This window comes from Elephas maximus, chromosome 1 (assembly GCF_024166365.1).
Source record: "Elephas maximus indicus isolate mEleMax1 chromosome 1, mEleMax1 primary haplotype, whole genome shotgun sequence".
Taxonomy (NCBI): Eukaryota; Metazoa; Chordata; class Mammalia; order Proboscidea; family Elephantidae; genus Elephas; species Elephas maximus.
The window spans coordinates 78,138,922-78,157,445 of NC_064819.1; the positions used below are offsets into that span (position 1 = coordinate 78,138,922).

At 40.2% G+C, this 18,524-nt stretch overlaps 1 non-coding gene across 1 annotated transcript; it reads right to left on the reverse strand.

Annotated features, from left to right (window-relative positions):
* Positions 1-6,843: 6,843 nt before the first annotated feature.
* Positions 6,844-6,950, reverse strand: TRNAL-CAA (transfer RNA leucine (anticodon CAA)). Its single transcript has 2 exons — positions 6,913-6,950; positions 6,844-6,889 (listed from the first exon to the last, which is right to left on the reverse strand). It is a non-coding gene; the product is annotated as a tRNA-Leu (tRNA).
* Positions 6,951-18,524: the final 11,574 nt, after the last annotated feature.

The following is an 18,524-nucleotide window of genomic DNA, read 5'->3' on the forward strand; positions in this document are numbered from 1 at the left end:
ACACAAATATGTTTGCCATAAACTTCCATAAAGTGAGGATGCAGGCAACAAATATAGATTCTTTCCAACAGAGGCAACCCAGTGAGACTGGTATGTGGAAGGCATATCTTTTGTCAAGTAAGGCAGAGGAGGCATCTGGTTGTGGGGAGAATGTAGTGAAGCTCTGCCTTCAGCTGTAATTTCATTTATGCCAAGCAGCCAGTGAAGGCTGCAGTGATATTTCTTGGCTCTACTGTTTGCTAGAAGGCAATATAGTCTGTTTCTTTTGGGGACTTTGTGAGCTTCACAATACAGTTTTGTAAACCTCTTTCATTTTGAATTACAGAATACTGATCTATATTCTAATGTTGGAGTGTTACTCTAATACCACTCCAAAAAACCAAACCAATTGCCATCAAGTCAGTTGCAACTCATAATGACCCCATGTGTTGCAGAGTAGAAGTGAGCTCCATAGAATTTTCATGTCTGTGACCTTTCAGAAGCAGAAAACCTTTTCCAATGTGCCTACAAATGGGTTTGAAACTCTAATCGTTCAGTTAGCAGCCAAGCTCTTAAACATTTATACCACCAGAGACTCAATTCTCCAGTACCAGTGGTGTGCAAAGTTGTCAGTTAGGGAACATCAGTTACTGGTTCTCAAAAGATGTAAACTTTCACCAGAATATAATTAAATGCACTACAGACTTCATTGAAGAACTCTTTCTACAATTAATAAATAAACGAATACTCAACCAATTGATCAATAGAGCTAGACAAAGTGCTTGGTGATACAGCTGATTTACATGCTGGCATTAGCTCTGTATCTCAAAATGGTGCTGACTGGTAGCAAACACAGATTAGCACTAGTCTGTAGAGCACATTTTCAGTGGCTGTGCTCTACATTGTATTCTATGGAGATACCGTCATAGTCATTTACTTCAAAATAGCAAGTATCCACTGACGGTGTCCGCACACATTGGCATGTTCTTGAGTCCATAGGAACCTAGCTACTTCTGTTGGACTAAGTGAAGGTACACAAATAAAAGAGAAGCCCCAATTTTGTAATACAGTAGTTTCTTATCCAACAAACAGGACTCACTTAGAATTCATAACATCTCTCCTTGAATGTGGTTGTAATTATTTTAGGTCTTTCAACTCCCTAAAAGGTAAGATTTAGTGGGACAAGTACTTTTGCCTCCTCCTTTGTAGGATGGGAAGGAACAGCTGCAGAAGCTGAGAAGGTGTCAATACATTTCTAGCCAGGCATAAATAACTTTAGCTAAGCTTGAAGAGTCTGGAAATAAGTTCCAAGAATGCCAAAGATTCCATAAATGAGCCATTCCCTTTCTCTTCCAAGAAGACTAAAAACACAGGAGTTTATTGGCCTTGTGGGAATTCTGTAGAGACTCTTTATCACCTTCTTAGGTAAAGAAACATTATCGAAGTGCATCAGAGTGTGAAAAGAAGGCTAATAGAGCCTCCAGGGCAGCACAGTTCTGTGGGTAGTGGGCCTAGTTCTCTGCTTTCCACAGAGCTCTAAGCCCTAGATTCTTATCCCATACCACTCTATGTCATGCCTCTCCATAAATAAAAGCCTGTCCAGAATGGAGAGAAATTGTTCGCCTGAGAAGCCTGGAGTTGGTTCCAAAATGAGCATGTCTGGATCCTTTCCCTTCTTCAAATGTTAAATATGAATGAATAAAAGCTCCCACATGTTGTTTGAAATTTGAGCTCCATTATCTGAATTTCTTCTCTTTTATAGTGTTCATTTGTGATATTATATTTTGGTCATCATTGTTGCATTAAAAATTGCCCCCAAAACCAGGGGATAAAACAATAACATTGGTTTGTCTGAAAATCTGTAAGTTGGCAGACCTGGGAGGGTGGAGAGGTTAGCACCTCTGGGCTCCTTTCAGGTAGGGTGGCTTGAGAGCGGGGCCTAAAATCACCTGAATGCTTGTTAGTTCATAAGTCTGTTTGAGGGACCAGTGGAATCTGTCTGAGGTCTGAACAAAGCATTTTATGATTATGCCCTTAGCTTCGTTTTTAGACCCTATTTTCTGCCAATCTCTTGGGTCTGCTGTTTTCCCAGAAGCCTTTTCTTATGTGGCATTGTTTGTCATCTGGAGGGGCTGGAAATGAGAAAGTTTTATTTTTTAATATACACCAAGTTGTGGTTCTTTTATACTTAACAATTCTACTTAACAATTCACCCATTTCATCTTAAAAAAAACAAAACCACACCAAGTGCCAGTAAGTCCATTTCAACTCATAGCTTTACCTTAGGCAGCTAGAAAACGCCAGGGGTCACCTTCAACACATTGCCTGGAAATATCCTTAGCTAAATCATCCAGTTCATTGGGTATATTTTTTACCTTGTGTGTTACCACAGTAACAGTGTTGCTAAACTTTCTGTCACTAGATAACAAGGGGCCCCTTTACTTCTGCTTCTAATAACAGTTTCCTCATTCTCCTGACTAGGCAACATAAAGTAATTGTCTTCCCACTTTGGGGACCTTTTCACTAACTTTCTCCTGAAGGTCTTACCAGTTTCCAACTGCTGCCCAGTTCCAAAACCACATGCTTTAGGGTTTGTTACAGCAGTATCTCATTTGCAGGTAAGAAATATATATATATATATATATATATATATATATATATATACACACATACACACTGGTGGCGTAGTCATTAAGAGCTACAGCTGTTAACCAAAGGGTCGGCAGTTCGAATCTGCCAGGCGCTGCTTGGAAACTCTATGGCCCTTTCCACTCTGTCCTATAGAATCGCTATGAGTTGGAATCGACTCGAGAGCACTGAGTTTTTTTTTTTTTTTTTGGTAGTAATAGGGAACCCAAGGTTGAGAAGGGAGAGTGTTGACATGTTGTGGGGTTATTAACCAATGTCATAAAACAATATGTTTCAACCTGTCTGTCAGTTTGTCGTACTGTGGGGGCTTGCGTGTTGCTGTGAAGCCGGAAGCTATGCCACCAGTATTCAGATACCAGCAGGGTCACCCATGGAAGACAGGTTTCAGCTGAGCTTCCAGACTAAGACAGACTAGGAAGAAGGACCTGGCAGTCTACTTCTGAAAAGCTTTAGCCAGTGAAAACCTTATAAATAGCAGCAGAACATTGTCTGATATAGTGCTGGAAGATGAGCCCCCCAGGTTGGAAGGCACTCGAAAGATGACCTGGGAAGAGCTGCCTCCTCAAAGTAGAGTAGATCTTAATGAGGTGGATGGAGTAAAGCTTTCAGGACCTTCATTTGCTGACATGGTGCGACTCAAAATGAGAAGAAAGAGCTGCAAACATCCATTAATAACTGGAACCTGGAATGTACAAAGTAAGAATCTAGGAAAATTGGAGATCATCAAAAATGAAATGGAACTCATAAACATTGATATCCTAAGCATTAGTGAGCTGATACTCCCACCCATCTCGTTTCTGCTATTCTTGGCAGATATATTACACATGTATTACATTTCTATATGTTGGTATTCGCCATTTTGAATCAGACAATCATACAGTCCACTATGCTGGGAATGACAACTTGACGAGGAATGGTGTTGCATTCATCATCAAAAAGAACGTTTCAAGATCTATCCTGAAGTACAACCCTGTCAGTGATAGGATAATATCCATACGCCTACAAGGAAGGCCAGTTAATACGACTATTATTCAAATTTACCCACCAACTACTAGAGCCAAAGATGAAGAAATAGGAGATTTTTATCAGCTGCTGCAGTCTGAAATTGATCGAATATGCAATCAAGATGCATTGATAATTACTGGCCATTGGAATGCGAAAGTTGGAAACAAAGAAGAAGAATCAGTAGTTTGAAAATATGGCCTTAGTGATAGAAACAATGCCAGAGATCGAATGACAGAATTTTGCAAGACTGACGACTTTTTCATTGCAAATACCTTATTTCACCAACATAAACGGTGACTATACACATGAACCTCACCAGGTGGAACACACAGAAATCAAATTTTCTACACCTGTGGAAAGAGACGATGGAAAGGTTCAATATCATCAGACAGAACAAGGCTAAGGGACGACTGTGGAACAGACCATCAATTGCTCATATGCAAGTTCAAGCTGAAACTGAAGAAAATTAGGGCAAGTCCACAAGAGTCAAAATATGACCTTGAGTATATCCCACCTGAATTTAGAGACCATCTGAAGAACAGATTTCACTCATTGAACACTAGTGACCAAAGACCAGACGAGTTGTGGAATGACATCAAGGACATCATCCATGAAGAAAGCAAGAGGTCATTGAAAAGACAGGAAAGAAAGAAAAGACCAAGATGGATGTCAGAGGAGACTCTGAAACTTGCTCTCGAACGTCGAGCAGCTAAAACGAAAGGAAGAATTGATGAAGTAAAAGAACTGAACAGAAGATTTCTAAGGGCCTCTCGAGAAGACAAAGTAGTATAATGACATGTGCAAAGAGTTGGAGATGGAAAACCAAAAGGGAAGAACATGCTCACCGTTTCCCAAGCTGAAAGAATTGAAGAAAAAATTCAAGACTCAAGTTGCAATAGTAAAGGATTCCATGGGGAAAATATTAAATGACACAGGAAGCATCAAAAAAAGATGGAAGGAATACACAGAGTCATTATACCAAAAAGAATTAGTTGATGTTTAACCATTTCAAGAGGTGGCATATGATCATGAACTGATGGTACTTCTAGAAGAAGTCCAAGCTGCTCTGAAGGCATTGGTGAAAAACAAGGCTCCAGGAATTGATAGAATATCAATTGAGATGTTTCAACAAACAGATATAGCGCTGGAGGTGCTCACTCATCTATGCCAAGAAATATGGAAGACAACTTCCCGGCCAACTGACCAGAAAAGATCCATATTTATCCCTATTCCCAAGAAAGGTGATCCAACCGAATGTGGAAATTATAGAACAATATCATTAATATCACACGCAAGCAAAATTTTTCCGAAGATCATTCAAAAACGTCTGTAGCAGTATATCGACAGGGAAATGCCAGAAATTCAGGCGGGTTGCAGGAGAGAACGTGGAACCAGGGATATCATTGCTGATGTCAGATGGATCCTGGCTGAAAGCAGAGAATACCAGAAGGATGTTTACCTGTGTTTTATTGACTATGCTAAGGCATTCAACTGTATGGATCATAACAAACTATGGATAACTTTGCAAAGAATGGGAATTCCAGAACACTTAATTGTGCACATGAGGAACCTTTGCATAGACCAAGAGGCAGTTGTTCATGCAGAACAGGGGCATACTGATTGGTTTAAAGTCAGAAAAGGTGTGTGTCAGGGTTGTATTCTTTCACCATACCTATTCAATCTGTATGCTGAGCAAATAATCCGAGAAGCTGGAGTATATAAAAATAACAGGGCATCAGCATTGGAGGAAGACTCATTAACAACCTGTGTTGTGCAGAGGACACAACCTTGCTTGCTGAAAGTGAAGAGGATTTGAAGCACCTACTAATGAAGATCAAAGACCACAGCCTTCAGTTTGGATTGCGCCTGAACACAAAGAAAACAAAAATCCTCACAACTGGACCAATGAGCAATATCATGATAAACAGAGAAAAGATTGAAGTTGTCAAGGATTTCATTTTACTTGGATCCATAATCAACAGCCATCAAAGCAGCAGTCAAGAAATCAAAGGACATTGCATTGGGTAAATCTGCTGCAAGGAACCTCTTTAAAGTTTTGAAAAGCAAAGATGTCACCTTGAAGACCATGGTGTGTTTGACGCAAGCCATGGTATTTTCAATGGCACCATGTGCATGTGAAAGCTGAACAATGAATAAAGAAGACCAAAGAAGAATTGACGCCTTTGAATTGTGGTGTTGGCAAAGAACATTGAATGTTCCATGGACTGCAGAAAGAAAGAACAAATCTGTCTTAGAAGAAGTAGAACCAGAATGCTCCTTAGAAGCAAGGATGGCGGGACTGCATCTTACATACTTTGGACATGTAGTCAGGAGGGATCAGTCCCTGGAGAAGTATTTCATGCTTGTCAGAGTACAGGGTCAGCGGAAAAGAGGATGACCCTCAACGAGGTGGATTGACACAGTGGCTGCAACAATGAGATCAAGTATAGCAACGATTGTAAGGATGGGTCAAGACCGGGCAGTGTTTTGTTCTGTTGTGCATAGGGTCGCTACGAGTCGGAACGACTCCAAGGCATCTAACGACAACAACAGTGCCGATTATGGATTTATTTTCTCTCAGCCCCAAATCATCCTTTTCCCTTCTTTGTGAAAATAAATCTGAGTCTTTAAAGTAGTTTTCCTTTGCTTCCGAGCCCTGAGGATTTGCCTGGAGAGAATGCTGGCTAGATATTGCGGGAGGAAGAGGGCTTCTCTTCCTGGTGTCCAGGTGTTGCTTGACCTGTGGCTTCCCCAGCGCGCTTGCCCCTTGCATGGCTTTCTCCTGCATCAGGCGCCACGAGGCTTTACATTTCGTCCGAAAGACTCTGGAAACATTCCAGAATTCTCTAGTTCAGGTCTTTTCATTTGTCAGCTGTTTGGCTTGAGTTGCCAGAGATGCCTCTTTCTTTGCTATGTTTTGCTGTGAGATCGGTACAGAGTCGCTAGGCCCTTGGCAAGAGTGCTCGTGGCTGGGCATTTTTGAGGTAAGAAGGGTTGCATTATGGACGGTGGGAAGAGAGTAAAGGCCAAGAAACGGAGAGTGATGGCCTAGTACTTGCGGGGTGAGGGGCAGGATGTGGCGAGGCAGATAGGAAGAGCTGATTAAGAGCATGAGGAAAGTTAAGCCGGCAAGAGCAAGAAGAAATCTCCACTGTTGTGGGGTCCAAGCTTCAACTTTTAAAGAAGCCTGACAGGAACAAAACTGAACAGTGTCAGAAGTGGGATTCGAACCCACGCCTCCATATGGAGACCAGAAACCCCGAGCGCGGGAAGCGAAAGCTTGAGTCTGGCGCCTTAGACCACTCGGCCATCCTGACACGTCCTCTAACCCCTTTACAGGATGGCAACCATAAAAAATGACTGAAAACTGGTTTGTTCACAAAAGAGAAAAAGATTATTTCTAAAAACAGAAAAGCAGGAAAGAATACATTTTACAGAGAACCTGGAACTTGCCCTGGACAACAGAAATAATGCAATAAAATTTTTTCTTTTTTTTTAAAGACCGGAGGCCACGCCACCCGCCCCACGTCCCCTTTTCCCAATGACCCCACCCCCGCCTCGCCCTAGCCTGCCCCTGAAGACCACGGAGTTACAGGATCCGCTTTAAAGAGTAGAGGCCTGGGGATGCAGATTTTATCCGCGCGGGGTTGAAATGGTCTTTCAGCAGCTTTCTGCGATGCCCACCCACAGTGTCTGTCGCCCACATTTTATTTCAAAAAGTTATATTAGTGGGGATTGGGCCCATGCTCGGGACTTAAATATTCCCTGTTCAACCCTGTTTCCGGCATTTTTACTTTTTCTGCAAGAGTACGCGTTTTCCACACTCCTCCAGTTTTCTTCCCTACGCACGCTCGCCTTCCACCCCAACCTCTTTTTCCCTTTCTTGTCTTCTCTGGTTGCCCTTTTCTTTCTCTCTCTCACATAATGTACCCCTCTTCTATTCTCTCTGCTGGCCGTGAAAGAAAGGATGTCAAATGAAAGTCAGAACGTGTTTAAAAAAAAGAAATAAATAAATAAAAACGTCGCCCTCGAATCGTTTCCGACCCATAGCGACCTTATAGAACAGAGTAGAACTGCCCTTTAGGGTTTCCAAGGAGCGCCTGGTGCGTTTGAACTGCTGACCTTTTGGATAGTAGCCATTGCACTTAACCACTATGCCACCCGGGTTTCCAGGATGTGTGTATAGGATACATAATAAGAGAAGTATGAGACCATAGACAACAACAACAACAAGATCTTTGTCTTGGTGTCAAAGCTCTACATAGATGTTAGACAGCTAGATAGGTAGACAGACAGATAGACAGATAATAGATGATAGATGTATTCCTACAGGTTTGTTTAAGGTAAGAGGCATTCATTCCCTGTTCACTTTCCATTCTATCTCATAGTTAACTATTTATTAGGTAGGTCCCTAATTGATAGCTTTAGAGACTTCGTTTTCTGTGGAAGATAATCTAAGTATTGTCTGTAGGGATTCGAAAACAACTAATGCAAGATGCAGGTTTTTATTTAGTATATACACTGTACCTAAGACTCTCCTAGAGCTTTTGTTAAAACACAGATTTCTGGACGTGACCCCCAGAGATACTGATTTAGTAGGTCTAGAGTATGTTCCAAGAACATTGCATTTTTAGTGGGCTCCTGGGTGCTGCTGATACTACTGGTGAATGGACCACCCTTTGAGTAACACTGCTCTAAACCAATACTTCTCACACTGTAATGTGCATAGGAATTGGCCTCAATATTTTGCTAAAACGCAGATTCTCTTCCAGTAGATGTTAGTGTGTCTGGAGATTCTGTGCTTCTAACCATCTCCCTGGTGCTGCAGATGTTGCTGATACAGAGACCAGACTTGGAATAGAAAGCTCTCAATGATCCCCAAATATTGCTGTACATTGGAATCCCCGGCAGATCTTTTAAAAACTTTGATGCCTGAGTGGCATCCCATAGGAATTAAATCATATTGTCTGTGGGTGGGAGCCAGCAAACCGTTATTTCATAAATATCCTAAAGTGATTCCAATGTGCAAAGTTTGGGAAGCATAGCTCTAGGCCATTTCTTTGTCATTGGTATTCTGATTATGCTACTCATGTGCTTATACTCTTTATTGTATATAATAAAATAAAGTCTATTTTTATAGGGCAAAAATCCGACCATAATCTAGCATAGATCGTGTTTAACACCATCCACCATGTAACAAGAGTAAAGTAATTTTGTGTTTCTTCTCCACGCTATGCAGTCACCACAGAATACCAAAATCTACTGTGAGAATGATATGTTTTACATCTTAGGAAAGTATGGCTATTTGCTTGGCACCTTCCATAGCTCTAATTTATTAAATCATCTATTATTCATATGTAAGAAGCAAAACTTACACTCTTGGCCAAAAAAAAAAAAAGTATATATATATATATACACATATGTTAAGAAGTGAAGTTATTATAGACTAATTAACATAAATTATCTAAATATATTAGTAATTAAAATCTGTTGGCATCTATTATGTGCTGAATTTTGGAAAAACTTGATAATGTAAAAATAGAAACAAAAATTTGTTTCATTACTCTTTTAGGTGAAAAAATTTTTAATTATTTTTTTTATTGTACTTTAAATGAAGGTTTACAAAACAAACTAGTTTCTCATCAAAAGGTTAGTACACACAATGTTGTATGACATTGGTTAATACCAAGACATGTCAACAATCTTTCTTCTAAACACTGGGTTCCTTATTACCAGCTTTCCCAACCCCTCCTGCCTTCCAGTCCCTGCCCCAGGACTGGGGTGCCCTTTTAGTCTTGTTTTGTTCCATGGACCTTCAATCATTGGCTGAAGGGTGAACCTCAGGAGTGACCTCATTACTGAGCTGAAAGGGTGTCCCGGGGCCCTACTCTCAGAGTTTCTCCAGCGTCTGTCAGGCCAGCAAGTCTGGTCTTGCTTTTGGAGTTAGAATTTTGTTCTACATTTTTCTCCAGCTCTAGAGACCCTCTATTGTGATCCCTGGCCGAGCAGTCAGTGGTGGTAGCCAGGCACCGTCTAGTTGCACTGGACTCAATCTGATGGAGGCCATGTTAGATGCGGTCCCTTAGTCCTTGGGACTAATCTTTCCCTTGTGTCTTTAGTTTTCTTCATTATTCCTTGCTCCCAAAGGGGTGAGATCAGTGGAGTGTCCTAGGTGGCCGCTCACAGGCTTTTAAGACCCCAGATGCTACTCAGCAAAGTAGAACGTAGAACATTTTCTTTATAAACTCTGTTATGCCAATTGAGCTAGATGTTCCCCAAGACCACTGTCCCCACAGCCTTCGGCCCAGCGATTTGGATCTTCAGGGAGTTTGGATGTGTCTATGGAACTACCATAAGCTTTCCTTGTATGGGCTGTGCTGGCTTCCCCAGTATTCTATACTGTCTTACCCGTCACACAAGTTACCACTTATCGCATCTCCAACCCTTCCCTCTCCTGTAACCATCAAAGATTGTTTCTTTTTGTATGTAAACCTGTTCATTAGTTTTTATAGTAGTGGTCTCATACAATATTTGTCCTTTTGTGATTGGCTTATTTCACTCAACATAATGCCCTGCAGATTCATCCAAGTCATCCATGTTACGAGATGCTTCACAGATTCATCATTGTTCTTTGTCATTGTGTAACACTGCATTGTGTATATGTACCAGAGTTTGTCCATTCATCTGTTGATGGGCATCTAGGTTGTTTCTATATTTTACTATTGTGAACAATGCTGCAGTAAACATGAGTGTGCTTATGTCTATTTGTGTGAGAACTCCTATTTCTCTAGGATATATTCCTAAGAGTTGGATTGATGGATCATACGGTATTTTTATTTCTAGCTTTCTAAGGAAGCGTCATCACATTTTCAAAAAATGGTTGTATCATTTGCATTCCCACCAGCAGTGCATGAGTTTGGATCTCCCACAGCCTCTCCAACATTTGTTATTTCCTGTTTCATTGGTTTGTGCCAATAACGGTGGGAAGAGACGGTATCGCATTGTAGTTTTGATTTGCATTTCTCTAATGGCTAGAGATCATGAGCATTTCCTCCTCTGTCTGTTGGCTGTTCGAATGTCTTCTTTGATGAAGCATCTGTTCATTTCCTTTGTCCATTTTTTTATTGGCTTATTTGTCTTTTTGTTGTAGAGGTGCTGGATTTTCTCGTAGATTTTGAAGAATAAATCTTTGTCTGTTTTGTTATAGCCAAAATTTTTTCCCAGTCTCTAGTTTCTCTTTTTACTTTTTTGATGAAGTCTTTTGATGAGCATAAGTCTTTAATTACTAGAAGATTCCAGTTATCTCGCTTATCCTCTGAACCTTGTGTGTTGTTGGTTGTGATTTGTATTTTTTTTTTAATGCTGTGTATTAGGGCCTCTAGTGTTGATCCTGTTTTTTCTTCTATGAACTTCATAGATTTTGGCTTTATATTTAGGTCTTTGATCCATTTTGAGTTAGTTTTTGTATATGGTGTGAGGTATAGGTCTTTTTTCATTTTTTTTGCAGATGGACTTCCATATTTCCTAGTACTATTTGCTAAAAAGACTGTCTTTTCCCCATTTGATGGACTTTGGGCCATAGGTGACCATAGGTGGATGGATTTACATCTGCGTGCTCAATTCTGTTCCATTCGTCAATGTATCTGTCCTTGTAGCTGTTTCAGCTGACTACCACAGCTGTATATTAATTAGGTTCTGAGGTCAGGTAGTGGGAGTCCTCCTACTTCATTCTTCTTCTTCAAGAGTGCTTTACTTATTCAGGGCTTCTTCCCTTTCCATATAAAGTTAATGATACGTTTTTCCATCTCTTTAAAGAATGTTGTTGATATTTGGATCGATATTACATTGTATCTGTAAATCACTTTGGGTAGAGTTGTCATTTTTACAATGTCGAGTCTACCTATCCATGAGCGTGGTATGTTTTTCTGTTTATGTAGATCTCTTTTGGTTTCTTGCAGTAGTGTTTTATAGTTTTCTTTGTATAAGTCTTGTATATCCTTGGTTAGATATATTCCCAAGTATCTGGGGGGGGGCGGAGTTGGATATTATAAATGGTATTGTTTTCTGGGTTTCATCGTTCTCTTTATTGGTGTATAGGAATCCAAATGATTCTTGTATATTCCTACTCTGCTGAACCTTTCTGTTACTTCCAGTAGTTTTCCTGTGGAGCCTTTTGGGTTTTCTATGTATAGTATCATATCATCTGCAAATAGGGGTGGTTTAAATTCTCATTACTAATTTGGATGCCCTTTATTTCTGTTTCTTGCCTTATTTCTCTAGCTAGGACTTTCAACACAATGTTAAATAGGAGTGGTGATTAAGGGCATCCTTTTGGGTGAAATTTTAAAAGCCTCTGATGACTCCTGATATTAATACAATTACATTTTTTAATATACCTATTGGCTTTTAAAAGCTGGGCTAATTTAATACTAAGACAATGATGCATTTATTGATTTAAATATCTTTTAAAAATAATTGTTCAACACTGAATTTATTTGTCACTAGAGAGTAAGCCCTTGAAAGGCAAGATTTCTTTTTTTAATCTCACGATAAAGGAACCAGGCAGATTTAACCAGTTCAAAGGAAAATCCAAAGAACAGAGACAGTTACAGATGAGGACTATTGAAGCAAAAGTGAGAATGGATACAAAGTTAACCTCTTCCACAGTAAAGCAACCAAACCAGGAGGACAGAAACCATTTGTAGACAGAACAGAGTTTACTCAGCTATAGACAAGAACTGTTTTGTATTGCTATCAGTTTTTTCATATTTACACAGTTGGGCATTGAATCAGAATAGGTAGATAACCCAGAGGGGTATCTTCTAGACAATGCATCATTTTCCACTGACCCAGGACTTTTTATCCTACTGTGTTAATTAAACTATTTATGGGTTTTTTATCCCTATTTATTTATTTTTTATTGTGTTTAATGTGAAAGTTTACAGTGCAAATTAGCTTCTTATTCAAAAATTTATACACATTGTTTTGTGACATTGGTTGAAATTCTAGCAATATGTCAGCACTCTCCCTTTTTCAATTTACCCCCAGGGTTCCCCATGTCCATTCCTCCAGATCTCCTGTTGCTTCCTGCCTTCTCATCTTTGCTTTTGGGTAGGTGTTGCTCATTAGGTCTCCTATACTTCATTGAACTAAGAAACATGTTCCTCACATGTGTTCTTGATTGTTCTGTAGGCCTCTCTGATCTTTGGCTAAAAGGTGGATTTAGGGAGTGGCTTTAGTTCTGTCTTAGCAGGGTGTCAGAGGGCCATAGTTTCAGGGGTACTGATTAAATCTTTGTTCATTGAAAAACAATTACCATTATAAAAGACAAAAAAGGTCCTGGTGCCAATAAAATCTTTGCTTTCTAACATCTAATTTCATGAACATAACTGTTTTTTTCTCCTTTATACAGTAGTTTTATCTTTTTATGTCTGAGCTTGGACAGAATTGTTTCTGGTTATTTGAAAACCAAATACATGCTAGATGGTATAATTTATAAAGGCAAAATTAGAAAAGTGTTAGCCTTCATCTCTTTCCACAAACCCCGGGCTACTGGAATCACAGTAATATAAAAATTATAATTTTTTGTGCTTTTCAGTGAAAACGTTTTTTCCCAATAAAGGAAAGATACTGAAAGTGTTTTATTGGGAGGAATCAAAACAGATGAAAATACGGAAATACTAAAGTCATGTTAATGTAGACATTAAGCTGTGGGGGTGGTTTCGATTCTCACGTTCAGTACAATGCTCACATAAATCAAAAAGATACGTCTACTTCAGGTAACCTTAAAAACCAATATTTTAAAAATAATCTCTAGAACAAACATTACCTAGAAGTTATTAGTTGTCTTGCAATAAGGTTTAAAATACTCACGGTTTTACTATGGCTCCTGATGCAAATTGGAAACTATTTCCTAATATCCTGGATTTTTAAAATAAGCTTTGGATTGGCATTTTATGGAAATGATATTTTAGCTTGGTTTCTACAGTGAAACAGAGGCAGAATGTAGCATTTCCTTACCAAATGCTAGAGTCAGTAAATATGGTTAGACTATATCAGTGTGTTAGACATCCCAACTAGAGTGTGTGGTGGGAATGGTGGTGGGAAGTGAAACCAAATGCTCAGCTAAAAGATAAATCCAGTGAAAACAGAAGAGTGTGCATATATAAAACCTAAAACTGGGAAATCCTTGAGTCAGATTGAATAAAAATATCATTTTTATTTACTCTAAACAGAATAATTTTTAAATTCATTTTTGGAAAACAGTCAAGTTTCCAGAAATGATTACTGTTTTGTTTTTGTCTCTTATTCCAGGGATTGGACCTCAGCTTTACTGGTAGGCTAAACTCAGTGAAATTATCCCCTGAGGGTAATAAGGTTCTAGGGACTGATTCACATTAAAAGAGGTCACAGGAGCCTGATGTTATAAATCAAAATACAATTTGTTAACTTGGAGGGGAGTTTATAATTTTTCAAGACTGGTACTCATAGCCAGATTTCAGGCCACCTTGATCCTGGTCATGAGGATCTCTAGAGGGTGACTCAGTAGTGAGAAAGGGGTCTGGTGGCATATCATCAAAGGAAAAGAAAATAACTCTTAAGGGATATTTCATCCAGGTTATGGAAAATCCTGATGAACTGGCCAAGGATTTTTGTTTTTTTTTTTCAATTTTGTTGTGTTTTTGGTGCATGTTTATAGCTCAAATTAGGTTTTCACTTAAAAATTTTATACACAAACTGTTTTGTGACATTAGTTACCATCCAAGGTTATTTTTTAAAGGAGATTCTTATATGTTGTTCTGTATCATGTTGCAAGAGCCCAACAATTACAGCTAAATTATCTACCACATCTTTCAGGATACAGAGAATGATAAGATATAAAAAAGAATGTAACATGCTTTATGCCATTCTGACTTCTTAACTCTTATTCTGTCTAATTCTCTTCCAATTAAGAGACAATTATGAATCTCCTATCATGTGTTTAGCACTAGATGTGGCTCTGGAGAAAACATACATAGTTCCTGCCCTCAAGTGGTTGGAGTTTGAAGGAAGAGACAAGCTGGTAAGACATACAATTTCACTTCAGTTAGTACAGTGACAGAAGCATTTCAAGATATTATGGCAGAAAAAATCATAGCATTTTTGAAGTTTATTGGATACTTTAAATTAATCATACCACCTTTTCATGTACAAAACCCATGTTGGAAGCTCAGAGATTTTTTTGTTTTTGTTGTTATTGGTTTGTTTTTTGTTCATATCTATAAAAAGAAGCAAATAAGCAAAAAATTGTATCGACCTAAAGGATAAATTTCTTCTCTGCCCTCCTATCTCTTTTTTCCCTCATATATAACTTCTATTTATGGTTCAAAATTCTGTTCCATTGTCCCTACTCTCTGAATTCCTTCGTGTCTGAGGATGGGTCCAGTAAAGCATATAAAAATATACAGAGAGTGAAACATTTCTATCAAGGAAATGGTTCACACACTTGTAGAGGCTGTAACGTCTCAATTCCATGGGTCAGGAAAGAGTATTCTCCTGATTCATGAAGCCTCAGGTGCTGGAGAGACCAAGATCAGCAGGCCAGAAGCAGATTTGTTGCTGACAGACTGTGAAGATCAATGAATCCCAAGATCAGCATGCAAGACAGCAGGTAAGCTGCTAACTCAAGCCCCAAGAACTGAAGGTCAAATAAACAGCAGCCAGCTGCATGATCCAGAAGGAGCAAAAGCTCCCCAGCCTTGCCAGAATGTCCTCCCACACTCAGTGTAGCTGACATATCCAAGGAAGCTCCCCTTAAACTGACTGGTTACTCACAGCAGATCCCAACATGGGGGTGATCATATATTAAATCTCAACAAGGAAGTGATCGCAGCACTATACGACTACAAAAATATGAGACTCATGGCCCAGCCAAATTGACAAACAATCTTAACCATCACAGTCCACCACTTGGCACCTTGGCACCTGTACACACCTTTTTGAACCATACATAATTTCTGAATAAAGACAATTATCAAGTCATACTTGGGCCTAAAATGATGGAATGAACATACATACAACTGAAAATGCAATAACCCTCTTTATATCTTATAGTCTGCACCTGGTCATGTGCCTGTAGCTGGTATTTACAGCTACATTCTTCTATCATCCATTCCCTATTCCCTTTTCGTTCAGCAAGCACCTCAGCTGGCCGTGGTGTTTTGCCTGATGCGGTGACCTAAACTTTCATTCCTGAAGGGTCTGGGCCATTATTAGTCATGTTGGAATTGGGTTGCTGTAGTTTTCCATTGACTTTAATAATCACAAGGCATGGTAGTACTAAGAGATGCCCCCATGGGACCTCCTGCATTCCAGACAAATTCTTCTTTACCTCTGCAATGTTATATCAGTTCAATTTCCTCTTGGTAATCAGGTTCAATCACACCACCCAGTATGATAACTCCCTTCTTTGCCTGTTGATCTAGAAGCATAAGTAACCCAAAGTGGCCAGCTGGTATTCTTAGCTTCCAGTTCAGTGGAATCAGTCAGGTGACTCCTGCTGGGAGCATTACTCCTTTGAACTAAGACTTCTAGACCTGCAGAACATAAAGACAAGGGCACAGGAAACAAAAATCTTGTGAGTGGTTCACTAGGGGTAATAGTGAGTGGTGCCACTCCTCTTTACACCCCTGGATTCCTGGACCCATGAATCCTGGCGATGGGAAATATAGCACAATATATTGAATGCTGGTTTAGAGTGTACACAGCCTCCTGGGGAACATTGCCCCAGCCCTGCAAAGTATAGCCACCAAGTTGGCAGCATAATTGTGTCTTTAGGAGGCCATTACATCATTCTATCAAGACAACTGTTCAGGATGATGAGGAAGATGGTAAGACCAGTGAATTCCATGATCAGGGTCCCGCTGATATAATTCATTTGCTGTGAAGCGAGTCCCTTGATCAGAACTAATGTCGTGTGGGATGCCATGACGGTAGATAACGCATTCTGTAGGTACACATATGGTAGTTTTGACAGAACCATTTCACACAGGGAAGGCAAATCAATATCCAGAGTAAGTGTCTATTCCAGTAAGAACAAAATGTACTTTCCATGATGGAAGTAGTCCAATGTAATCAACTTGCCACCAGGTTGCTAACTAATCATCTTGAGGGATGTTGCCGTATTGGGGGATTCAATGTTGGTCTCTGCTGCAGGCAGACTGGGCATTCAGTAGTGGCTATAGCCAAGTCGGCTTTGGTGAGTGGAAGTCCATGTGGCTGGACCATGTATACCCTCCATCCCTGCCACAACGGCCACTTTGTTCATGAGCCCAGTGAACAATGATGGAAGTTCCTGGAAAAAGAGGATGAGTAGTTTCCATAGAACGCATCATCCTATTCACTTGATTTTTAAAATCCTTCTCTGCAGAGGTAACCATAGGGGGAGAATTCACGTAAGACACAAATATCTTCACTTCTTTGGCACACTCAGACAGGTGTGTCAACATACTTCTTCCCCAGAAATCCTTGTCTCCAATTTTCCAGTCATGTTCCTTCCAAGTTCCTGACCATCAAGCCAAAACATTGGCCACTGCCCATGAATCAGTACGTAATTGGACATTGGGCCATTTCTCCTTCCAAGCAAAATGAAGGACCAGGTGCACTGCTCCAAGTTCTGCCCATTGGGAGGATTTTCCTTCACCACTGCCCTTCAGGGAGGTCCCAGAAAAGGGCTATAGTGCTGCCGCTGTCCACTTCCGAGTGGTGTGTGCATATCACCGAGAAACATCTATAAACCAGGCAGGAGTTTTCTCTTCCTGAGTCAACTGATCATAAGGAACTCCCCATGAGGCCACAGGTACACATGGGGATATGGAAGATCATGTGATAGAAGTGGAGACCACAGACACTTGGGCCTCTTCCTCATGCAGGTTACTTGTCCATTCAGGTCCTGCTCAGGCCAAATCCTTATACACTACTTCCATTTAATGATGGACTGCTACTATGCACATTCAACTTTATGATCCTGTGGGTCAGACAACACCCAGTTCATGATGGGCAGTTCAGGCTACGTGGTGACTAGATGTCCAATGGCTAAGTATTCAGTCTCTACTAAGGCATAGTAACAACCCAAATCTGTTTCTCAAAAGGAGAGTAGTTATCTGCAGAGGATGGCAGGGCTTTGCTCCAAAGTTCTAGGGGTCTGCACTGTGATTCACCAATAGGGGCCTGCCAAAGACACCAAATGGCATCTGTATCTGCCATGGACACCTAAAGCAACATTGGATCAGCTGAATCATATGGCCCAAGTGGCAGAGTGGCTTGCACAGTAGGCTAAGCCTGCTTCAGAGCCTTCTCTTGTTCTGGGTCTGTCATGGATTGAATCATGTCTCTCCCAAAAATATGTGTAATAGTTGGTCTGGGCCATGATTCCCAGTATTGTGTGATTTTCCTATATGTTGTAAATCCTGTCTCTATGATGTTAATGACAGAGGATGGGCAGCAGTTGTGTTAGTGGGGCAGCAGTTGTGTTAGTGGGGCAGCAGTTGTGTTAGTGAGGCAGGACTCAACCTACAGGATTGCATTATGTCTTGAGGCAATCTCTTTAGATATAAAAGATAGAAGGAAACAGAGAGACAGGGGACCTCATACCACCAAGAAAGCAGTTTCAGGAGCAGAGTGCATCCTTTGGATCTACACAAAGAAGCTCCTAGTCCAGGAGAAGATTGATGAGAAAGCTGATGGCGATAGAAAGCCTTCCCCTGGAGCTGATACCCTGAATTTGGACTTTTAGTCTACTTTACTGTGAAGAAATAAATTTCTCTTTATTAAAGCCATCCACTTGTAGTATTTTTGTTATACCAGCACTAGATAACTAAGACAGGGTTCCACTCAGAACTAGCAGCTTTACG